We start from the raw sequence: 15,380 nt of genomic DNA on the forward strand, positions 1-15,380 counted from the left end.
TGCATATGCTTGTACCAATAGGCCTGGCACTGTCATCTGCTGGTCTGGTTTGAGCTCATCCTAATGTGGAAATCCCATTGCTATCCATGCACATGGATATGGCCCTTGTAGAATCCTGTGAGATTCTGATGCATCTTCAGTGGTAGGTGGGGGCGCTCAGCACCTTGCAGGATTGGATCATTAGCCAACATTCATGTGTTGGCTTGCAGAATTGAATCATTTATGCACAGGACCCCAGCGCACAATCATAGAAACTGAAGTGGTCAAATGTCCTGCTCCCTCATTCTTTCTGAGAGGACTCCCCTTGAGGCTGAAATCAGCTTTAGGGAGCAAAGGCAGTAACTTGGTGTCTGTGCCTTTAAAAGACAGTTATTGGAACAGATTGGTCCTTTCACCTGTGTGCCTGTACCATCCTCTCCCTTCTAACTGAAAAAGAAGCTGGAAGAAGTGATGATGATGATGAGCCAAATTCTGCCCTCACTTGAGGCCTGTCGGGCAAGGTGTTCCATTTCCTGGGAGATGAAGGCACCCAACAGCTTGCAGAACTGGGCTCTCCTATCACTCTGTTCCCAGCGACTTTGATGAGTTACACTGACGGGAGAGCAGAATTTGGCAGTTTATTTCCCGGTGTTAAAATAAGCCCTTGAGTTACAAAAACTAAATGAAATGTAAAAAAATCTCATTTGCTTTTACTTTTTGCATCTGTCTCCGCTTGGGGCATGGAAGCTATCCTGGTCAGTTTCACTTTGTTTTCCTCCTCAAGTTCCCTTCTAGGTTCCTAGACTCAAGGCTGTTGGGTGTGCGTACCCCAGGCTGCAAGAGAAGCTTTACATTTTAATAACACAATGCTGTTTTGTAAATTTCTCTCTCTTTAACCAAATCTATAATTTCTTCAATTAATGTAGGCTGTGGTGGGTCAAGCTATATTATTGACAATAAATCGTGTGGTGGAATATAAAACAAGGGTCATTTTAACCATAGAATCATAAAAGAAACAGAAATCTCCTATGAGATGATTCTGGCTGGTGCAGGATGGTCCCTTATTGTACAATTCCTGGTCTTTTGTTGAGCCGAGTGAGGTGAGAGTGAGATGGTGGGGATTTAGAAGATAAAGCACCAGACTAGGGAACAGAGGATTTGAGTTCTAGTCCCAGTTCTGCCATTAACTCACCATGTGTGACCTTGTGCAAGTCCCTTCCCTCCTCTGTACTCTAGTTTCCCTCTCAGTAAAATAGGAGAAAGGACCCCCCTTTGTACAGTGCTTTGAGATCTACCGATGAAAAGTGCTACAGAAGTGCTAAGTATTTTTATTGCTAAGTATCCCAAATGATGGGGCTTGCACTGCTTCCCTTGGAAGTCTCCTCCACAGACTGATAGAATATAGCAGCCAGGGGGTCTCTCCACACTTGGAGGAGAGGTCATCAGCCTTTGATTGTTTGCTGTGCTGCAGTTTCAGTTGATAAGAGATGCACTGCTACAGACTAGGGACCGAGCAGCGAGGCAGCAGTTCTGCAGAAAAGGACCTAGGGGTTACAGTGGACGAGAAGCTGGATATGAGTCAACAGTGTGCCCTTGTTGCCAAGAAGGCTAACGGCATTTTGGGCTGTATAAGTAGGAGCATTGCCAGCAGATCGAGGGTTGTGATCATTCCCCTCTATTTGACATTGGTGAGGCCTCCTCTGGAGTACTGTGTCCAGTTTTGGGCCCCACACTACAAGAAGGATGTGAAAAAATTGGAAAGAGTCCAGCGGAGGGCAACAAAAATGATTAGGGGGCTGGAGCACATGACTTATGAGGAGAGGCTGAGGGGACTGGGATTAATTAGTCAGCAGAAGAGAAGAATGAGGGGGGATTTGATAGCTGCTTTCATCTACCTGAAAGGGGGTTCCAGACTAGACTGGATCTAGACTGTTCTCAGTGGTAGCAGATGACCGAACAAGGAGTAATGGTCTCAAGTTGCAGTAGGGGAGATTTAGGTTGGATATTAGGAAAAACTTTTTCACTAGGGGGTGGTGAAGCACTGGAATGGGTTACCTAGGGATGTGGCGGAATCTCCTTCCTTAGAGGTTTTTAAGGTCAGGATTGGTCCTGCTTTGAGCAGGGAGTTGGACTAGTTGAACTCCTGAGGTCCCTTCCAACCCTGATATTCTGTGATTCACCTTGTGGCTTCCTATCCGTTGAATGAACATTCATTTAAAGATTTCCTTAAGCTTGAGTCTGTGTGGGCAGAAGGTTTAGCATCTTCTATTCTTCTTCCTCCCCATATTGCTTCCCTGTATGTGTCTGAGTCAGATCTGCTGACTCTATTGATCAGAATTTTTACTCCTGTCAGCCTAGTAGGAACCAATGTGGCTGTGGGCTAGTGAGCTGGTTACTGTTCTGCCGTATGTGTTGTCAGCTACTTTGGCAGCTAATGTGCCAATCCTGCTGAGTGCCCTCAGCTACCACTGAACATAAGCTCATGTCTCACAGGGCTGTGTAATATACTGGGTATGTGTGTAGGAGTGAGTGATTAATGTAGCCTGCTAGTAGCTGGGCCATGCAGCGTATAAGGGACCCTCTGCTAGTGCTGGCTTAAAGAAGTTCTTCTTTTACTTCTTGTGGTAGAGGCCTAAGTTTCTGGAAATGACCAAACATGGTTCTAGTCTCAGATCCCGCAGGGGATGTGTGAATTATCTAGTAGTTGTGTCTCTTTGTAGCACCAAACTCGTTTCATTTGGGCCATGAGTTTCTGCTGCAGAATCCTCATTATTGGGGATGATGATGTGATGCAGAAAGGACCCAGCTTGACTCTCAGATCCCAGATTCAATTTGTGGTGCTTGAATTTGAAAAGTTCTTCTTTGATTTGGAAACAGAGCCAGTTTGATCTGGAATCGTTATCAGGAGAGAATAAATATGGAATCCACTGCCTCACTGTGCTTTGGTATCCAGCCTTTCTAAGGAGGCCTGAACAGAAGAGTCCATTGCATTTTGTAGGTGGTTAAAGGGGAAACAGCTTCTCCCCTCACTTTGATCCTCCCTCTTAACAGCCCAATTGATAACTAATAGCAATGCAGCCGCTTGTATTAGCTATTTACCCAAAATTGAGCTGGCTAATGAAAATGTTTCTAATTAATATGAGGCAGATGAAAACTCATTACAGCAAGGTCATTGGTAATGAGAGATTATCAGAGCGCAAATGAGCAAGCTTGGAGCAAAATGAAGATGGAGCATGAGCCAGGGAATCAGTACCAGCTGTACATGCACCAAACTGCAAGGAAGGGATTGAGTCCAGCAAGGTGGCTGGTGGTTATGTGAGAGCTTTGCTGCAGTTACCATCAAGTGCCACTTCCCCCCACCTCTCCTGGTTCTGCAGAGGATTTGATTAGCTGGAGAGGTGGGCCTGAGCTGCAAAGTTAGGATTCCCAGGACCAGTGCAAAAGTCTCCAGAATCCAATGTCATTCAGAACTGGGGGGTTAGGTCAGGCCCCTCTCTAGTCAGTGCTGTTGGTTGTTACAGATTTGCCAGTTTCAGAGGTGGTGTGAATCTGGGTGTCAGCGTCGTGTGAGGCTGAGTGCATGTACCATAGGTGTCAGTTCTAGTGTCTGCATGTTCATGTGAGTTCAGGGCTCGGTTTGTGTGCATGTGAGTTTGAGTGTCGACGTGCATTTATACGTGTGTGAGTTTGGGTGTCTGTGCGCACCTTTGACTTTGGGCCTACGTGGGAAAAATCTTTTCAAAGTAGATTATTGCTTGCCCTTGTTTCAGCTGCATGTGGGCTATGTATTGTATTGGTGATAAAATGATCCAGGCACGGCACCAGTTTTTAACTGTTTGGCAGTAAATTCCACAGGGTGATTATGTGCTGTCTGAAGAAAATAGATCCTTTAATTTGCCCTAAATTCACAGGTCATTCTGGTTTAATTGACTCCTGTCATGTATATAAATTGAACAAATTTGTGAGCATCCATTCTCTGAATCTTTTTAATCTCTGCTAGGGCTTCTTTAAGTATTAGAGGGGTAGCCATGTTAGTCTGTATCCACAAGAAGTGGGTTTTTTACCCACGAAAGCTTATGCCCAAATAAATCTGTTAGTCTTTAAGGTGCCACCGGACTCCTCGTTGTTTTTTTAGGGCTTCTTTAAGTTAATGCAGCCCTAACTGGACACAGAGCACCAGATGCAGGTGTCTCATTGCTCAGTGTTGTGTCATTGTAATACGTTCTGTGTTTTCTATCCCTTGTTTTTAATGCACCCAAACACCTTATTTGCTCTAACTGCAGCTGTATCCTAAGCAAACAACTTTACTGATCTGAATTCCACCTGCCACTGCACTGCCTGATCTCCCAGTGTGTTTGAATCCACCTGAACTTCCTCACAACCTTCTGTAATTTGTATTCACCCAAACTACACAGGACTGTTCTGTGGCTTTATCAGCCATATGCATTGTGTAGCCCCATCACCAGCTTCCTGACTCTAAGAGGTGAGGAAGAGAAAGGGACCAGGGCCAGACCACTTCCACACCACCTTTGGAATGGCTAGTGCTGCTAGTGTCACTGACTCACCCACACCTAGAGCTCATGACCCTGGGAGTCCGTCTGCCCCCCGCAAAGGTGGGAGGGGTTTCTAGGTTATCTCCTCCTGTCCATCCCTGCATATTAGCCGCTGGGATCTGGTTCTTGGCATCATCATCAGACTTCACCAACTGGGTGCCAAAGTTCTGTATCTAATTTGTGGCCTCCATTACTATAGAGCATTCACAAAAAATAATGAATTTAAGCTTCACAACCTCCCTGTGAAGTAGGTCAGCAGTATTATCCCCATTTTATACACACACAAACTGAGGCCTAGAGAAATCAATAAGTCATTTACCCAAGGTCGCGCAGTAAGTCCGTAGCAGAGGCAGGAACAGAACTGAGATCTCTTGAATCCCACTTCAGTGTCTTAGCCATAAAACTTTCCCTCCTCCTCCTAATTCTCCTCTTCCAAATAATTTAGAAACACATGAAATGGAACCCAGGAGCTGCCAGAGTGGATAAGGCCACAACCTAGTCTGCTGTCCTGTCAACAACCGTGGCCAGTACCAGATGTTTCAGAGGAAGCTGTAAAGCCCCCTCGTGGATAATTATGCAATAATGTGCCAATAGGGGGAAGTTTTCTTGATCCCATTCAGTTATAAGTTGGCTTATCCCCTGATAAATAAAGATTAAAGCAAATTTATTCATTTTTATTCTGTCTAATATAAGTGCAGATGTTCTTGTGACTATGGGGATAATGATATGGACTGCCTTTGTAAAGTGCTTTGAGATCTTCAGATGAAAAACACTATATAAGACCTAGGTATTACTATTATTTTCAGATTGAATAAATATATAAAGTCGTCTTAATCTTGCTAAACTCTTGGCCTTGGTAGCCTGTGGCAGGGAGTTCTATAGTTTAAGTATGTATTGTGGTTGGTTTTTTTTCTTTTCTTAAAAAAGCTTTACATTTTTTGCCTTTCTATTTCATTGAATGCCCCTTTGTTTGTTGTATCATGAGAGGATAAATAGAAGCGATGGATGTACCTTCTCTATACCAATCATTATTTTATATAACTCCTTCCTGTCCACTCTTTTGCGTCTCCTCTCTAAACTAAACTGTTTTTGTATAGAAGTTTTTCCTAGGCCTTTAATAATTTTTGCTGCCCTTCTCTGGACCTTTTTCTGTTTCTGCTCTATCCTTTTTGAGATGGGATGACCAGCAGGGAAAACATTAGTCAAGGTGAGGATCTATCTAATGGCATTATGATATTTTTAGTATTGTTCTCTATCCCTTTCTTAATACAACCTAACAGCTCGTTTGCTTTTTTGACTGCCACTGCTCATTGAGCTGATATTTTCATTGAGCTCTCCACAATGATGCACAGGTCTTCAGTGGTTACTTTAATTTAGAACCCATCAATGCGTATGAGTAGTACAAATTGTTCCTTCCAACGTGCATAACCTTGGGCTTGTCTACACTGAATTTCATCTGTCACCATGTTGCTTATTCACCTGGCTTTGTTAGGTACTTCTGGAATTCCTGACAGTTTTTTCTGTTCTTGAATAACCCCGGTAATGTCGTATCAGCCGGAAATGTTGCCACCACACTGTTCATCCCTTTGCCCGCTCATTGGCAAATACAACGAACACCAGCATTAGTGTGTACTTAGTGGGGTAAGTACTCCACTGTTAACCTTTGGCAATGCTGTACATTTACCATTTATTTCTACGCTTTGTTTTCTGTCTCTTAGGTATGTCTACACTGGAAAAAGGAGAGGTGTTAGCATTCGCTACTTTGGATTAAAATAGCAGTGAAGATACAGCAACTTGGGTTAGCAGGTTGTGTATAAGCCTTTAGGCCAGTCTGGTGTTGAACTCGTGTTGTTAATCTGAGTTACAAGCCAAGTTGCTGTGTCTTCACTGCCATTTTAACCCTAGTTAGCTAGTGCTAACACTTTTTTTGCAATATAGACGTACAGTTAGGCTGTGTGTACGCTAGTTTCTCCTCTCCAAATCTTCCAGTGTTGCTACCACTGATTCAGCTTCAGTGGAGCAGCAACAGTGGAAGTGCTAGTGTAGACAGGGCTCCTGTGGTCACTAGCATTTACATTGCCACGTTGTCTGACTCTGCTCAGAGCAGGTTTAAAATGAGGTAGTGGTAAAAACACTAATGGCTGCGGGAACCTTGTCGCAACTAGAGATCCCACCTTTGTAACCATTGGTAGAGTTGAATTGGGGTATAGCAAAGCTGAGAATTTTTGGGGGGATGGGGAATAGATTAATGCAGACAAGACAATAGCCAGTTTCTGATCCATTACCTTGTTTGTTTGTTTGTTTGTTTGTTTCTTACTAGTAACAACTTACTTTTCATAATAGCTGTTTGTGAAGGACTTCATTGAAGGCTATTTGAAAGTTCAAATAGATATCTTCCCTTTCTTCTTTATTTACTCCTGTGTTAACAGGCTCAGGGAATTCTAGTATGTGGAGATTGGAGAGGAATGATTTTTTTCCTTCCCCAAATCCATGCCGGTTTGTCTCCGTCATATCACATTCAGCTAGGTGATTTATATAGCTCACTCTGTAACTATTGTTTTAACTAATTTACCTGGTATAGAAGTAAGATTAACTGGGCTATAAATTCCAGGATCACTCTTGGATCCTTTTTAAAAGACAGGTTACCCTCCAGTTGTTGAGTAAAAGAGCTGATTTTAATGAGAGCTGGTGTGTTTTCTTAGCAGCTCATCCACTTTTAAAATTCCGTCACAATTCTTGGTGCCTTACACAATGGAAATGCTGCAGTTGTTCCATCAACTTCCTCTTTTGGCACCTCACTATGTGCAAGTGCCGTATCTGTATTACCTGAAAAGAATCGTTCTGGGGTAGTTCTCTCCCCAACATCCTCCCTCCACTTTTGGTTGCCCAGTGGACCCACCAATTTGCTCACAGGTTTCCAGTTTCTGATACTGTTATTTAAACATTAATATCTATACCAGTGCCTGGAGGTGCCAGTCAGGATCAGGAATTTGTGGTGACTTGTATTTATCTTTGGCTATTTGTTCTTCAGATTCCCTCCTAGCTCTCCTAATTCCATCACTCATTTTGCCAGCTATGGCTTATGCACCTGCTATGGTTTATGCATCTTTCTATGGTTTTTATTTGGGCTGGATTACTCTTTTTAAAGGATCCTTGTTTTATTTGAGGAATGTCCCTGAAACTTGCCATTTAACCCTGCTGCTTTTTCTTGTCTTCCCTTGCTTTCTTTTGTATTTGGGGGGATGCAGACCTGCCTAGATAATCTGATGGTCCCTCCTGGCCAGAAACACCATGAAATCAAGTTTGTGTTGAAGTATTTTAATTTTCTGACGTGACCTTTTAGGTTCTTTCTAACTCAATTTCTTGCCTTTAAAAGTTAACTAGCACTGGTCCCATTTCAGACGTCTCACTGTTAGATTTTGTGTGATCTGAGGAGCTGCTGTTCACTATGACTCTCTGGGTAAATTTTTTCAAAAGAGCTTAAGTGATTTAAGAGCATAAGTCTCCCTGAAACTCAGTGAGTCATGTAAGTACTTCTGAAAACGTTACCTTCTCTCTCTGCTTGCTGAGTCTAGTGCTTAAGCCATGAGGAGCTTCCACTCAACACTTGGGTGTTATTTCTTTTCTTTCAGCCTTTTATGAAGGGCCATATCAAAATCACTTTGAAAATCCAAGTCAGTTCACTTTAGCCTGCATTGGGGCCAATCCATGTGTGTCTGATGCGGGCACTATAGGGCACACGGAAAACTCATCCTGCTGAATCTGAGGGAGGGAGAGACAAAGAGAGACTCAGAGATGAGAGTGCAGAGAGAGAAAAACACACACACACATGCGGGGAGATATTTGTGCTGAAGCACTGTCCAAATGCGGTTTAATCTTGGTGATTCTCAGCATTTGAAATGCATAATTTCCCTGCTAACCGCCTACTGTATGTTTTGTATGACTGCACACGCCCCTGTCTAGCCACCTGCCCCTTTCCCAAATCTTCTCCCTCCTGCCAAGCCAACTGGGAAGCCCTTCTGTATTAGGCCAGCTCTATCCTCTGCAGAGCACATCACAACCACCTCCTCCCTTACAGCCAGCAGAATGCTTTCTGCTTTGTCAAACCCACGCAGAGCACTGAGCATAGGTTCAGAGGCAGGACTGGCACCAATGTCCTGTTGCTGATGGGTTTGGTGACCCCTCTGGAGGACTTTAGCCACCTGTTGCTCTAAAAGGGTTATCTCTCAAATCACCTTCTCTCACAAGCTAAGTTGTGCGTTGGCTTACTGATGGGAAGCCAGGCCAAAGTGAGGAGCTCTGCATTCAGTTCTGAACATGGTGAGGATGGTACTCATTTTTATGTCTTATGGTAGTGAGTCCCATAGTCTGGGCCCAGCTCCTGGGAAAGTTCTGTCTCCTGCAGTCACGAGCCTACCCCATTGGTTGAAAGCATCACTGTTCTAGTGCAACGTTGCTGTTGTAGGAGATGATGGTTGCAGAGGGACAGAAGAATTCTCAGGTAGTGAGGGCCAGTCCCATGGATGTCTCTGAGTATTAGACAGAGACTTTGAACTGGACTCTGCATTTAAGGCCTGAAGTCAATGGAAAAGCTCCCACCAACTTTCGTGTTGCAGGAGCAGGGGTGTAATTGGGTGCCAGTGCAGAAACCCCAGGTTATTTTAATGTTTGTGGCAACCTGTGTTTCTGAGTGGGCCTGAGGTGTTGAACACATGGGTCAAGTTGACCAGGTCTGTGTCTGATAGAATCAGAAATAAACTTCTGGCTGCTGGCAGATATACATGGGCATTTTATGCCACTTTGGTTATTTGAAAATACAATAGCATTGAGGAGTCCAAAAGTGCCCTTGCTAGTGGGGATGTTGTAGAGGAAGCAGATTCTTAGCAGTGTTTCCCTATTCCTGCCAACAACATCTCATTCTTACCAAGGATCAGCTTTCGTTGGCTTCAATTGGGTGCTGGTTTGGGCAGGCACTGAGAGCTGGTGGATGCTGCTGCTTGTGTTTGATGTAAAGGAGGGGTGGAGCTGAGTGTTGTCTGTGTTCTGCTGGCATTTCACCCCATGTCTCACCAGCTGTCCCAAAGGCTACAGTTAGAGATTCACTAATATTAGAAAGAGAGAGGACTGAGCCACGGGGGCTCTGCAGGTGAGGGCTTTGGAGGGGCAGTTGCCCATGACAGCCCTCTAGGTTGGGTCTTGGAGGAACTACCTGTGCCATTTCAGAGTATTTCTATTTAAATCTTGCAGTTTCTTAGAGGTGGAGCAGAAGTGTCTGTTGATCATTGGTATCGAATGCTGCAGAGGGGTCTAGCAGGATGTGTGTGGTGCTCTTCCCTTGTCTATAGTCAGGAGGAGATCATCCACCGGAGGAACAAGTGCCTTCTATGTCCCATACTCTGGTTTGAAGCCTGACTGGCAGCTATCCAGGATCCTGGCAGCTAACAGTGGATACTGGAGACCATTTTTTGCCAGCTTTTTCATTAGGTTGCTAAGAAAAGGGAAGTTTAGATAGTGGATGGTGGGTTTGTGAGGTCTCTACATCAAACTGGTCCTGTTAGCACTGATTGGACTATTGCCATATGTTTTAGGGCTAATGGTAGATTCCCCTCATCATCAGTCTGTTAGTGGGGGTCCCAGATATACTGTACTTTCTTTCACCACCCAGGAAAGGCAGGGCCAGAGAACCAGACGGTGGCCCTGGGAGCCAATAGTGCTTCCATCAGTACTTCCAGCATAATAGGGCTAAATTTGTGGAAGGAGGAGAGTATTGTTTTGATTTTCTGCTGCTGCTCCTGGTGTCTTGAGAGCCCCTCTCAGATGTGGGTGCCTTTCTCTGAGCAGTAGGATGGTAACTTCTCACAGTGCAAGGTGGTGTGTGCTGGAGTTAGTTGGAGTTTCCTAAGGAGTGGCAAAATTCTGCAGGGCATGCCTTTGCTGTCTCTGGGGCAGAGGAGAGGGGGGCTATCTTTACCTCCTCCACAGCAGGGGCACACATGTGCAGACATTCCTTGGATCTGGGTTGGGCTGCATTTTCTCTCAAGTTTTTTCTTCCTACTGTTTTTTGTCTCGGGTCGCCCAATAACCCTGGTGATCTGTGTGGGCAATGGGGCAAGAGAGGGGGCTTCGAGGCTAAAATATCAGATGGGAACAGGTGTGCCGCACTGATTCTCCCGTTCTTTTGCCTCTAGGATGGGTGGAGCTTTCTGTGAGTAAATGACTCCCAGCCTCAGTCCCGTGCTTCCTGTGCCAGCCTAGTGCTAATGTCCTGTCCTGCTACACAGAAGACTTGGATTCTATTCCCAGCACCAATCCTTCACCCCCCTGGCCTGCCTAGTGCTTAGCGATGCTGAAGAGACTAGAGCCCTGCCCTGCTATACAAGAGACTGGGGTTCAGTCCCTAGCTCCAGTCTCTCCCTTTCTAGGCCAGCCTGATACATGAGGCTCTGCAGTGCCATGCAGGAGACTGGGTTTGATGCCCAGTGTCTTGTGTCAGTCCCTGCATCCTCCCGATGCTTAGTGCTCTGCAGAAAGCCATGCAGGAAGCTTTGGTTTGGCTCTCTCACCTGGCAGGGGCTACAAGTTGTGTGGGGGCAGCATATTCCTGGTTCCCATTTTGTCTCTGTGAGCTCACAGGGCTCTGGCCTGACCTTCTTCCCACATTGGAGATCCTAGAACACAAGTGGGGCTGGACGGGTTTAATTCAAACCGGCTTCCCCCAGCCTGCCCTTCCTCTCCCCTAGAATACAGGCGAACTCTGGGGAGCTGTAGACAGCAATTGCCTCCCACTGCCTTCACTGGCTGCTGGATTTTTTCTCCTCTGCTGGAGACCGTGTGTCGAGGACAATTATCCAAGCTGCATAAAAGCTGTTTTCCTATAATGGGCTGAACTCCTTGTACTGTGACAAACTGTCCAGCTGCTCTGGCTCCCTCCTGGTCTCTCTCATCCCTATTACTCCGTCTCTGCCTCTTTTGCTGTTTCTTTCTCTTTCATTCCTTCTGTTCCTCACTCCCTTTCTCTGCCTGTCTCCCCGTCTCTCCCCATACACATACACACAAGGCAGAGGCAGGGGAACAGCCAGGTCAAGAACCTAGTTGCCACAACAAAAGAATCAAAGGAGTCCAATAAAATGTAGCACACTCTTACCTGTGACTGCAGCCCCGGCAACCTGAGCGTTTTGTTTATGTAAGTCTCAGGGCACTTTTGAGCTGTGGCAGGTGTGTGCACTTTTGTAGTGTGGGTTACACTCGCAAAGGTGTGTGTGTGCGTGCGCGCACATGTAAGCTTATGTGTGTGTGTTGACACATCTATCTACCCGTCTGATCTATTTCGGGTTTTCTGGAGTGCCCAACACCATAGTATCTATGTGATTCATAGGTCAATGAGGTCTGCATACAGTACCCCTCCTGTACCTCCTGAGTTTTCTGCTCTGCTCCATTCCCCTTCTGTTAAGGTATTGTTGTTTATAGTGAGAAATGCTTTGTCATAGAAGAGCGTTTTGCAGGGTGCCCTGAAAGGAGTCAGACTCTGGATTGGTTTGACCTTCTCTAGCAGCTCGTTTCACAGCTGAATCCCCTTGATTGAGAGAGATTTGTCTCTGACTCCTGCATGCTTCCTCTGGCCTTGGTGAGGTACATTGTCCCAAAGGAGAGATGCTATTACTGACATAGCTGCGTGAGGGCTGGGAAGATCAGGACCAAGTGTTGAACTGGTATGGAAGTGGACTGGACGCCAGTGGAGGGATCGGAGCTCAGGGACAAAGTATTTACAGCAGTCCATCCCGTTGAGAGTGTCTCTGTGTGAGCATATGCTAGTTATTTTCAGAGAGTGGAAACTCATTTTGCAAAATGCTGCCTGCACTGATCTGTCCTGGGGTGTTAAATGGTTGATGTCCTCTACCTCAACCTCCCCCAAGGATGTTTAACTTCTTGAGCCCCCTCCAGGCATTCTTGTGTCAGAGTCCCCTCACCCACTGGCAAGGGGCTGGAGGATGTGCCCTGCTCTGTCTAAAGGGACCCTAGTGCTCTTCCAGGATACCAAGGAGTTTAGGGTCCAAATTTGTACTCCCCGAGTGAGACACTGGATTCAGTTTTCAAGCTTGACTTGTCTGGAGTTGGCATTGAGGGGCTCTTGGTATCACAGGGAGGTCTCCCTGTTCCACTATTCTGTTCTACACAGGTTCTTATACCATGATAATTACTACAGCATCGGAGCGCTTTCCAGTAGCGCTAAGCAACCCGGTTAATCTCTGTCATGTATGGTTCATTCTCTCTCAGCCTCACAAGAGGAGAATTGTGTGTGCAATATAGGGTTTGGGTTTGAGGGTTGGTTTTTTTAAAGTAGTCACTGCTCTATGTTTATACAGGAGAAGGCTGGTCAAAGAAATATGTCTTGCACTTGAAGCAGAAGGTGGTGAGGCTTGTGACGGTCTGTAGTTCCACAACCTCTGAGCAACCCCTGAGAAAACTCCATCTCCAGCACAGACAAGCTTTATGGTCAAGAATTCCACTGTGCCAGAGAAGCAGAGTTGTTGAGCAATGGTCTTCATTCTGGAGCTTTATGTGATCTTTTACATATGCTGGGCCTGGGCCATGGAGCACCTTGAATCATAGAATCGTATGACTGAAAGGGACCTCGAGAGGTCTTCTAGTCCAGTCCCTTGCACTCATGGCAGGTCTAAGGATTATCTAGACCAGCGGTGTCCAATACGTTCACCACTAGCCACATGTGGCTAATAGGCTATTGAATTGTGGCTAATGCATGTGGCTTTTTTATAATGTAGCTAATAAGAAAAATTCAAAACCACAAGTGTGGCTAGCATCGAATTTCTATTGGACATCGCTGATGTAGACCATCCCTAATAGGTGTTTGTCTAACTTGCTCTTAAAAATCTCCAATGACAGAGACTCCGCAACCTCCCTAGGCAATTTATTCCAGTACTTAACCATCCTGATAATTAGAAAGTTTTTCCTAATGTCCAACCTAAACTGCTCTTGCTGCAATTTAAGGCCATTGCTTCTTGTCCTATCCTCAGAGGTTAAAGAGAACAATTTTTCTCCCTCTTCCTTGTAACAAGCTTGTATGTACTTGAAAACTGTTGAAGACTGAGAGCCAAGTCTGAGGACTGAATGTCCTGTATTGCAACTTGCTGGATGTGAGACTGGATGTAAAATCCCACATTGTTGTATTCATTGATCAATAATTCATAATGTTATAAGAAGAGTATTCAAGCCAAGCACTTAAAAGTTAGGAAATGCAGAGTTTAGGTTGAAAGCTCAGCCTTAACTCTGCCCACTACTCCATTGCTTATGTTTTAATATATAGGGTATGTCTGCACTGCAGCTGGGAGGTGTAATTCCCAGCTCGGGTAGATATTCTCATATTAGCTCTGATCTAGCTAGCGGGCTAACAATAGCAGAGTGGCTATGGTGGTAAGGGCAGTGGCTTGGGGTAGCTGCCCGAGTGCAGTCCTGTCTGAGATCCTAGGTACAAGTCTGAACTACTGCCTTTGCCACTGTGGCCACACTGCTATTTTTAGCACATGAGCTCGATCATAGCTAGCATGTGTAAGTCTACACGAGCTGGGAATTATACTTCCCAGCTGAAATGCAGACATAGCCGATATGTTAAAACATAAGCAGTGGGTTAGTGAGCAGAGTAAAGGCTGAGCTTGCAATCTGAGCTCTGTATTTCCTACCTTTTTCTTGCTTGTTTTTGTTTTTTGTTTTAAACTTTTGAAAGTTACGCTAATGCTAGTTTTTTGCTGGTCATTTCTCCGGGTACTGTGAATATCTGAGTAACTGGGTATGAACTGCTAGGAGCTGATGTTTGTGGCAATGTCACTGAAAAAGGGAGCTCACTCCAGAATTGCTTTTCTGTTTGGGATTTTGACTGACTGATGCTGTGAGGTATTAGCCACTTTCATGCAGATAGCAGAAAAGCATAGATTTGCATGGGTCTTTTTACTTGTAAATTTGCTGGAATTCTAATAATGTAGCAGGATAAAGTCAGTCACAGTTTATTACCTTCCTGAATGTTGAGTGTGCCTGTGCCCCAGACATGGAGCTTTCATAGTAATAGTGTAAGGCAGAATAAATCATGGCTATTAAAGGGTCAGGTGACTGGTACACTTCTGTGATACAGAGTCAAGGTCACCGGTTGAAATCCAGACCTGGCCAGTGGACTTTTACACTTGTTTGCGGTGGTGTTGTAGCCATCTACAGTTTGAATTTGAGAGGTCTCCTAATTCCTAGTGTCCACTTCACTGAAACCACACTATAATTGGCATGAATAGGCCCCTGGTGGCTGTCTGAGCAGAGAGGCAAGGACCGAACAGGCCCTGGAGAGCACCCTACCCCAGTGTATGGGGAAGGTCACAGTGGGTTGGTGGAACAGCACGAGCGCTAAGCTGGCTCTGCCACTGAACAGGTTGTAGCTATTCTGCTGCTAAATAGGATCCGGTTGCCAAGGAGCTGCCCATCAGCACCATTTACCCCGCTAAATTGACAGAAAATACTTTGTGTTTTTGTTTTGCTGTGTCTTTAAATAGAATGTCTTTCTCCGAGGAAGTTTCTGTGCTGACACCCTCAGGGTGGCATCTGTCTTCCCCCCACTTTGCTCCACTGCACTCACACTGAGAACCGAGCCACACGTGTGTGCTTTAAATGGGAGAAATGGTCCTGACTTTTGCCTTACGCTGTGGCACACCTCCCATTGGCTCTGTGTCAGTTCCTGTTCATCAGCAAACCCTGTTCCCAGAGTTTAGCTGACAATAGGTGATGCAGGTGCCTCACCAAGGAAACAAACAAATAAAAGGCAGCTGCATTTGAAACCTAGGGGAGTAAAAGTGT

At 45.3% G+C, this 15,380-nt stretch overlaps 1 protein-coding gene across 7 annotated transcripts in view; it reads left to right on the forward strand.

The window, feature by feature from the left end:
* The window catches only part of ADCK1 (aarF domain containing kinase 1), a 134,984-nt gene that overhangs the window by 44,247 nt on the left and 75,357 nt on the right, over positions 1-15,380 (forward strand). The window lies entirely within an intron of this gene.

Source organism: Chelonia mydas, chromosome 6, assembly GCF_015237465.2.
Source record: "Chelonia mydas isolate rCheMyd1 chromosome 6, rCheMyd1.pri.v2, whole genome shotgun sequence".
Taxonomy (NCBI): domain Eukaryota; kingdom Metazoa; phylum Chordata; order Testudines; family Cheloniidae; genus Chelonia; species Chelonia mydas.